Source organism: Cuculus canorus, chromosome 7 (genome assembly GCF_017976375.1).
Source record: "Cuculus canorus isolate bCucCan1 chromosome 7, bCucCan1.pri, whole genome shotgun sequence".
NCBI lineage: Eukaryota > Metazoa > Chordata > Aves > Cuculiformes > Cuculidae > Cuculus > Cuculus canorus.
Genome location: NC_071407.1, coordinates 1302388 through 1312134, shown reverse-complemented (window position 1 = coordinate 1312134; position 9747 = coordinate 1302388). Strand labels below are relative to the sequence as shown.

At 43.0% G+C, this 9747-nt stretch overlaps 1 long non-coding RNA gene across 1 annotated transcript; it reads left to right on the top strand.

Annotated features, from left to right (window-relative positions):
• Positions 1-3060: 3060 nt before the first annotated feature.
• Positions 3061-8503, top strand: LOC128852647 (uncharacterized). The gene is made up of 3 exons (XR_008450599.1): positions 3061-3828; positions 6375-6498; positions 7093-8503. It is a non-coding gene; the product is annotated as an uncharacterized LOC128852647 (long non-coding RNA).
• Positions 8504-9747: the final 1244 nt, after the last annotated feature.

The following is a 9747-nucleotide window of genomic DNA, read 5'->3' as shown; positions in this document are numbered from 1 at the left end:
GCTGTTTGTCTGCGGAGTCTCTTCTGCCTCTTGGCGGATCAGAGCCTGTCCAGCACCCAGCAAGGCTGAGCACTGCCCCTGCCACCCCCCCAGCACCACTCTGGGCTGATGGACGTTTTTCAGCTCCCTAAAATCAAAAGGATCTCCCGACAAACCCAATATTTTCTGGCTCTCCTCATATACCACCTTCTGCGATTCTGTAGTTTAGTAGGGCTGGACTCAATGATCCCTAAGGTCTTTTCCATCCAAAGATTCTATGATTCTATGGATCATAGAACAGTTTGAGTTGGAAGGGACCTTGAAGCCCATCCAGTCCCACCCCCTGCCACGGGCAGGGACACCTCCCACTGGCTCAGGGGCTCCAAGCCCCATCCAACCTGGCCTGGAACCCCTCCAGGGATGGGGCAGCCACCACTGCTCGGGGTACCCTGTGCTCCCTGCTCCTATGGTGAAGAAATTCCTCCTTATGTCAGTCTAAATCTGTCCCTCTCCAGTTTATCCCCATTGTCCCTCGCCCTATCACCACAAGCCTTTGTAAAAGGTCCCTTCCCAGCTTTCTTGGAGCCCCTTCAGCCACCAGAAGGCTATAAGGCGTTATAATTATAAGACATGATTAAAATAACAACATAATAGTTGAAAAGTTGATTTCTAGGAACTTTCCTGATGACTTTTTTAAAGTGATACCTTTTCTTTGCAAGGAATCGAGGGATGTATTGTAGCTTTCTTTCCTTATTTTTCAAATTTAAATTCATCCTGCAAAGTATGAAGGCATAACAGTGTTTCATTGTGTGATTAATACTGTCGAGTTCCTCTAATTATTGTGGTATTTCATTAGAGTATTCTGAGCAGGTGTTTTAATGAAGAAAGAGAAGAGCAACAAACTACTGGCAGAGGCTGCCCAGGGAGGTGGTCGAGTCGCCTTCCCTGGAGGTGTTTAAGGAACGGGTGGATGAAGTGCTGAGGGACATGGTTTAGGGAGTGTTAGGAATGGTTGGACTCGATGATCCAATGGGTCCTTTCCAACCTTGTGATTCTGTGATTCTATGAAAGTGCTTAGGGGTATGAGTTAGTAGTGGAGAGGTATGGTTGGAGTTGACGATCTCAAAGGTCTTTTCCAACCAAATGATTTTATGGTTCTATGAAAGCATCTTCATAGATCAAACTGGTTGAATGTACATGGATCTAACTCACCTTCCCTAAATCAGCGCTTTTGCTGCGCTACAGGCTGCAGCTGTCTTTCAAAAGATGTATTTAAAATACTGCATTTTCCAGAATAAGATGTTTGAATTGGAGTTTGGACTGTGAAACAATTTTCTGTTCTCATGTTTAGTGTGACGAGCAGAGTGCTGTCAAATTTGCATTGCAAATTCTTTGTGAATAATACGCTTTTGGACCCTGACACAGAAGGTCTCAAGAGAGGACCCAAGCAAGATTGGTGCTCATTGTATGTTGCAGCACACAAACACATGGTAGGGAATGTTCCCTGTTCCAAAGGCTTTGTAATGCAGTACAAAATGCAAAGTGCTGAGCTGGGTCGGACGCAAAGTGGTAAGAGGTTCAATACGAGGGGAATGTTTTGACACCTTGCTGAGGAAATCCTGTTGCATCCAGACTTGTGCAAGCACTAATCTTGTGTTTCTGGAAGTGATGCTTCCATTCCTGCAATCTGTGATAGACGTTTGTTGGTGCTTAGACAAACAGGGCCTTTTATTTGTTGGGTACAAAAGCAAAATATCCCACAGACTGCTATTTGTCTTAAATATACAGGAAAACAAATTCTTAAAGAGGCAACGCATGTGGCCCAAAAATGAAACACTAAGAAGTGCGACGAATATAAATTGACGTTTAGCAAGAATATCACAGACCATAAAAGGCCTTCAGCAATCACTGTCATTCCTACAGCAGCTTGTATTTACATGTGAAAGAAGACCATCCCACATAGACCAGTGAAGTTTATTCTGAATTCAGTTTTCAGTTCCGTCTCAAAAAGCTCTTTCTCTGAAGCTACACTTCACTCGGGAGCGGTCGGAGTGAGAGGAGAAGCCTCGTGCTGCTCTTCACGTGGAGCAGCCTCTCACAGCACACACCGGGCAGCTCTGGGCAGATGTCAAGGCTCCTAATCCCTACTCCATCTTCTTGTTGCAAGGATGGACCGGCGGTTTCAGACAGCGTAAATCAGCGTGATGTCACCTTGTGTCACCTGGAGAAACTGAATCTGTGAGCGCCGGGCACAGAGGTGGAACTGCACCTTCTTGCAGGAGGACAGAACCTCACGGGGGGAGTGCCGTCCATCCCAGCCCTCAGTGCGCTGCCGCGTGCCGGAGGGTGACACGGGAAAGCTGTACTACGTACGGCAGTGATGCCTCAGAGTGCAGAACAGCCCGATGGCGGCTGCCTTGGTGGTCCACCCAGTGCCTTTCTAAAAGGAGAAACAAAGGAATTAAAAGCAAATGCAGAACAACGTCAGATTTGTGCAAAAGAAAGGGCCAGTTTGTACCCTGGGGAGTTGTGCCTGTGTTTTGCATAATTGCGTGACGAGTTTTTGGACATCGCAATTTTAATGTGCCGATGATTTCCGTATTCACAGAAAATTCATAGGGATTCACTTTTCTTTATAGCCATCTCTAGGAGTTATCGCCTGTTGGACATTGCCAAGACCATGCAAACAGCTGACTTAAACCTAAGCACCTCTGTGACAGGTTTAGTCCCATCGCAGCAATTGCTTCTGCACATCTGGTGCTGATGTGGATGTATTTTTATTGCATGTGTTTAACAGCCTGTCACTCACAGCCTGTTATGAAAGAAAGAATTTTTTCCTCTCTGAAATAATGTATTCCAAGGGAGGATTTACCAAAAGTACCATCTAACTGAAAACATGCTCTACTTAATGAACTTGAAAGCCATTTCTATGATCAGTGGGGGTTTCCCATTCCAGTGACGTGTGATTTGGGGGTTTCTAGCCGAGACAACCCTGTACTCCAGTGGCATGTGTTTTTCCTGCATAGCTCACGGATGTAACTTTCTATCTTCAACCACAACTTTCGAACAAGTGGACTGGAAGCGCTGTCTTATCCATTGTGAGAAGAAACAAGCTGCTTTCCCTCTTTTCTGACTTTGTGGGCAAGCGAAGGCTGAAAGCAGGCGAAGGGATGAAGAGAGGAATGGAGGCAGGAGATGACTTTTTCCTTCTCTCTGTCCTGCCGGGTAATCTGCCAGCATTCCCAGACCTCGTTTATTCTGAACTCTGGCAAAGCATTCCTCTTAAAATACGCAGAGCAGTGCTGACTGGTAGTGGTTTTCTTAGGGCAGCTATCACTTTTAGCCGTGCGGTGCTTATATACATTTGTCACATGCTCAACTGATTCATTTTCTCAAACTTAGCTTAGCAAGTGAACCAGGTTAGAGAGGCAGCCCGGTGTGTCGTGGTTATAGCCCTGGGGCAAAAAGCCAGAGGGTAAAATCCCAGTTACACTGGTGTATCGTGGAACTTGTCTCATTGCCTTCATCAAACGGTATAGAAACAACAATGACAGCAGGCTGCGCCCCGCGTGCAGGATCGATCTCATGTTATTCTCCTCCAGCAATGGAGAATTCCTGCCAAGATCTGCTGTGTCACAGCCCTGCAGCTCCCTGGGTCAGATTCCTTACACCTCATAGCTGGCGGCATAGTGTTCTCAACCATCGGCCAATTCACATTAATAGAACACTTTCATGTGATCGAGGGAGAAGGGGGATCCATACACCAGCTGGGAGAGAAGGAGTGCAGAAGGTTATGAAAATCAGGGGCAGAGCGGTACAGTTTGATTTTTAGTCTAGAGGAAACTCTAGGTAAGTAATGTTTTATCAGTTCTTTACATTTAAAAAACATCTAGACTCAAACCAGCTTACTAATAATGTTTGAGACATTACAAAAAGGCAAAGGGAGTGGCTTATAAGAAACTTTTTTCCTTACAAAAAAGAAACAGTGGCTTCTTTGAGGTTCTATAGTTTCATGATCTCTTGTATAACTTGCTTTGCAGTACCCATAACCCACAGTAGTCTACAGGATGATGTCTATTTAGCCAGCATGTAAGACAGATCATTGTGTGCATGTCCTAAAATAGATGTTTTGAAAACACGTTAGAGCACGACAGACTGCAATAGCTGTGTGCAAGTGCTGGAGTTATAAACGTGGCTCTTCCATCGTTGCCCTGTTTGCAGAAATAGTTGCTTGTTGATTTGAAGTTGCCATGTAACAACAGGAATGTGCGTTTCTCATGCAGGATTTCAGAGATAAAATTAGCTGGCTGGTCGCTAGAAAGATTATGCAGATGTTTGAGGTGTTCTTCAGTAAGAACTGACTCGATAGTTCGTCCTTTCATGCACAATGAGATTTGTTTCAGGCTGTAAAACACAACACTGAACACCTGTACGTAGAATATCTCCTCTGGTGACCCAAACCTTCTATAGATCTTCAGGCTGGAGTCACTTTCTAGCTACCCACTGGGAGAACTAACCAGATGAAAATAATAATTCACTAGTCTAAGATGAACAAGGATTTGATACGGTTATTATTTTGAACATTGTTGTCATTATATTGAAATGTGTTGTCAACATGTGAGACTGTGGCCACTTCTGTTACTTCTGCATTTTTTTAATGAGCAGAGTTTATGTTACCACAATGTTTTGGTGTGTCTTGTGAATTTGGGAATCTATTTTTCAAGTAATCTGTCTATAAAAAGGTGGGTTTATCTTCAGGCAGAAACAAGCAATCTTATTGATGGGCGCAAGGTGACCATGGCAGGCACTCTTCTGTCTGTATTGTAAAGTTGATATTTCCTACAAAACCTGGTCTTATAAAAAATAGAGTGCTTATAGCTTGAATTTGCTTCTCAGGATTCAGCTCCTCAGGATCAAGCTGTGAATTACCTAGGAGCAGACCTTTTTCCCTTTGCACAGCCCAGGAGATGGGTTAGAAACCTGCTATAGATGCAGGAGTCGAGAAAAAAAGATCTCCATCCCTTCATGTCAAACCTATTTAGTTATAGACTTGGAGATTAATTAAGTAGATGTTAATACATATATCCATAAATCTTAGTTTAAAGGGATTTTGGAAAGCAGAAAGGTAGAAGGGCTGGTCGTTGGCCAGAAAAGTCGGATGGACCTGTGGATGTAACATCTTCATTGGCTTTGTTTTCAGTATCCTGCCGTCTCTATCTACATCCACATCCATGCGTTCCTCTGTCTCTAAAACAGAGCTCTGTGCATTGACAGGCTGAGGTACCCCAGCTTAGGGAGACAGGTAATCGCTTTGCACATGCTCGGGATTATCTAGTTAGTATTTTTCATCAAGCAATTCGACAATCCAAGCTGTGGAAAGCAACCTTCTCTAGGAAAAAGCTGATCTAAGCCGGTCTAAGTTCTATTCTAGCTCGGTGATTTTACCAGTAAAGCAAGTTGTCAGTGCCTGGGTGCACATGGATTGTCACACAAGCACTGGTTTGTGGGGCTGTTTAGAAAGGAGATGTGTTCAAAGCCACTGCGACAGCAAAAGAGAAATAAAACCAATGCTTCGGGTCCAGCCTGGCACTCCACACCCACAGGAAAGCCTGCAGACGTCTTCCACCTCATACAAAACATAATCCACATTGCAAATCTGGATGCAAAGCACACAGGATAGAAAGAGAAATCGAAGCAATAGTTTGGAGACCTTCCAGCATGGGCAGCGGAAGGGGACGGAGGGGAAGCATCGCTGTGAAGGTTCAGGCTGTGAAACCTCCAGCAGGTGGTGGTGGGTTCCCTGTCTTCATGGACAGCTCACATGGACCTGGATGGGAGAAAGGTGTATTTGAAGACTGTTGAGGATATTCCTTTCTCATCATTTGAAGCTTTCTTTAAAGTTCTCCTATATCTGTCGACCTTTGTGGTAGTTTTTGAGAATGGCAGTCTCTAAGAAGCCCCTGAATACTATAACAAGACTGAATAGGGTTAAATTTTACCCTACGTCTGTGATTTAAGCGTAAAGCTAAAGAAATAGCTAAAATTCAGTTGCTTCTGCATTCAGTTGCAGCAGCTCATGGCTTGAAGAGCTGCATTGCTGAGGAGAGCCATCACACAGCATAGTTCTTACTTTCCTTGACATAATCCTTTTTAAGCACTGGCTTCTAAAAATCACATGGCGAAACAAAGTTCAGTTTAACTTGTGTATGTTTTCGTTAGAAGCTCCCGAACGCAGGATATTATGGGAATACCTCAGCTAATCAAGGCAGACCTACAGAATATACAAAGCTCAGCAAGTCTGACAAAACACTGAACTATATATTCTTGCCAAATTAAATTTGTCATAAAACACTAGTTAGGACTTGACAGACTCATTTACTTCTCTGGTTTCACAGCAAGCATACGATCCAGCTCTGAGCCCTTGCACGTGGCTCAGGATGTGTGTTTGCTTCACGTGTGAACAGCATTGTGATGCGGGGAATTGTATAGGATGCTGACAAGACTAGATAAGGCTAAAAGGTAAGAATGATTTAGTTTGTTTCCGGGCTGAAATGTGCTTTTCTGAACATCAGTAACCAGAAAACACTCACTGATTCATGGCAAGCTGACTTGGTGTAAACACTTCTCCTTGCTATTGAAACAGAATGTGATGGATATCATGCTAATATTTTTTGTGTGTGTATGAACGGTTGCCGTATTTGCAACATAAATATTTTAGAAGGAAACAGGATTGGTATAATTGTAAGAAAACGGGACCATGAGATTATCTCCCTAAAGGCAATGAAAGAGAACAGGAAACTTTATTGGTGAACCAACATTGTAGCTGTTTCTGCAGAACAGATCTGAGCAATGAATGGCTCAAATCAGAATAAATGGCATATGTATTCAAAGGGTTCTTTGGGAAATATGATTTCTGAACATCCTTTCCCATTCCCCAAACATGATTCCTCCAGCAGAACTGTAAAAAATACAGCTATTTTGGGAACATACTCTCTAAAATAGAGGAGGGATATATCCCTGAGCACTGTTTTTCTGTGATTCTGTGAAGTGTCAGCCAAATACCTCCATTTCCGTGCACTTAGGATTCAATGTTGGTTTTCACTCATCCTCTAGAAGAGGCGAGAGGATGTGTCTAGATCTTCTGAAACAAAAGCACTTTTTGATGTTAACACACTCCAACATCATGAGCAGCTCCTTGTTGAAGCCAGAAGGACAAAGATTGCTGCAGGAAGGAGGAGAAAAGTACAGAAAAGCAGATAAAAGCAGTTCACAAGTACCAAAATCCTAATTTTTATAGTACGGCTTAATAAATCTGCAGATTTGGACCTCCGATGTGGTTTTAATGTGCTCCAGTTGGGTTTTAGCACAATATAGACTGTGAAATCTCCCAACACTTGCAAAGGATATGTGCGTGATGTGCCTTTCACTTTTGTTACTGTTAGCTCTGTAAGATGTGAGCTGTTGACCTATTTTCTATCCTCATGAAAAAGCTTTTGATTAGACTATAAAGAAGTTGGGTTTATATTTCTGTATGTGTCTGCGCATTATATATTCAGCATATTGATACTCTTTAAACTGCAGCAATTAACTGCTGGAATAAGTTGCGTGCCTACTTGTTGCGTTGCCCGTTACTCACAGTTTCCATGCCACTTCCAACTGTAAACTGAAAATTACACTTAACCACTTTCTTTATGAGAAATAGCTGCTTTTACCCACAGATTTGGAGCTCTGCACAATTTTATTGAACCCATATGAAAATCTCTGCGTGGTGCAAGGGACCAGGAGGTTTAAATTCAGGGTCTACATAAAGTATTCTTTTTTTTTCCCAGTTTCTCTGGTAGACTCTTAACTCATTGCACTGCTCACACCAAAAAGTGGTGTGTGTCAGGAGCACTGAGCGTGGAGATAGCCTTGCATTCTTATAAACTAGCCTTAACATTTCTTAATTGTCATATGTGCAATCGTCTCAGCATGAAGGCTTGCCAGCCCAAACCCAATATTTGAACCATGGCACTATTAAACCATTTCTGTTGGTGAAAAGAGTTCCAGAGTTCTGACAATTGCACCGAAGCCTTTTGCATTATCGGATTCTAGAGCCTCGTCTTATATTTTTATGGTAGGTTCTGTTCTTATATCTGAAGTTTGAAGAGTTTTGATTCAACCCGCAGGCCATCACTCTTTTCAAAGAAGAATATTACTCCTTTCTAGATGTGCAGGACTTCACCAAGTAACCTTTAAGAGTTTGCTTGTGCAACAAACCAAGAATCCCATCTGGATGCAAGAAGACACTACTCTTGATTCACCTTAGCCCATTAATTGTGGAGGGTGGTGCTGTACATACTCCAGTCATACATGAACCTTAAACTCAACAAACAGTTGTAGGGTTTATTTTGTACTCATTCCATTGACTTGCAGTATGGTTGGTGTCCACTTTCTGGGTGCTAGTGACTGATATTCGGTTCCCTGTGTTCTGTCTTGGATTCTTGTCAAGAGCAGAAGTTTTATATTTTTCTGTTTACTAATATTTCAGAGTGCTTTGTGATTAAAAACAATTGATGCAATGGGGAGACAGAAGTGCCATCTGTGAACTCCACACAGCACCAGCCTGGGCGTTCTTTAGAATATAATGCCCTGCTCCAGCCAGAAAAGATGTTTTCTGCCAGCAAGCCAAGGACGTGCAGTACCAAAAGGCGTGTGCATCTTTAATATCCGGAGAGACAGCCATAGGGAGATGACATCTCAGAAAAAATCCATCAAGCTGAAAAACTTCAGTGCTGCTTTTCCCATTGCAATGGTCTTCTTCCATCATTGAAGAGATCAGTGCTGCCTCTTGGGACTTTGCACTCCAACCAGTTACCAGTTTTACTTTGGAGTCCACAGCCACGTATGATTCCAGCTGTGGGATTACAGGGATGACACTGTGTGCTGAGGTTGTAGACATCATAGGTGCACCTGGAGGAAAATGAGGGTGATGTTGCTTATTTCCATTTACTTTATTACCTTCTATTATTTTCGTAGAGATGAAAAGAACTGCTCCGTGACACTAGACAGGTAAACAGCAGATAAATAGAAGCCAACTGCCAAATAAAATTTCATCTGTTCATCTGTCAAGTTCTGTCTGTTGTAATGATCAAAACCAAAGTAACAGTCAATATTCCAAAAACATAGTAAGATTTTGATATTAAAATCGTACTGACAAGGGAAGGGACACTCACGCCGTTAATAGCCAGGCTGTCTGCAGACTCAGGAAGCCAACAGTGCAGACGTTTGCAGATGATTCCAGAAGTCTTTTTTCCCCATATTTCCATTCAACATTACAATCCCTGCTTAAAAGTGTACATACAGTGCCTAATGATACATAGGAACAATTAGTTTTTAGCCTAGTCTCGAGTGAGCCTTCTGAGATTGAGTTCCAGTCCCGCAGAGCTGTGTTTAACACATCCACTAACGATGAAGAAATGCCGATGGAAAAACACACCTGTAAAGTGAGAGTGGACTTCTGAAACTGAATATTGTTTGTATTAGTGGAAAATGATAACGTGAATATAAATAGCGCCGGCCCGGTTGGGCAAGGCAATATCTTACACGAGTTTAAATCTGTCGTTCGGAGAAGCTGATTAGGTTTACATCTGTCACAAGGATGAAGACTTGTGCCATCTGTAACAACAGCGAGTGGCTTAGTTAACTTTACCTCCACCAACCCCCGCAGGGCGCTGGGACCCCTTCTCGCATGAGATCATCTTTCTAAAAAGCCACTGCCACAGAGGC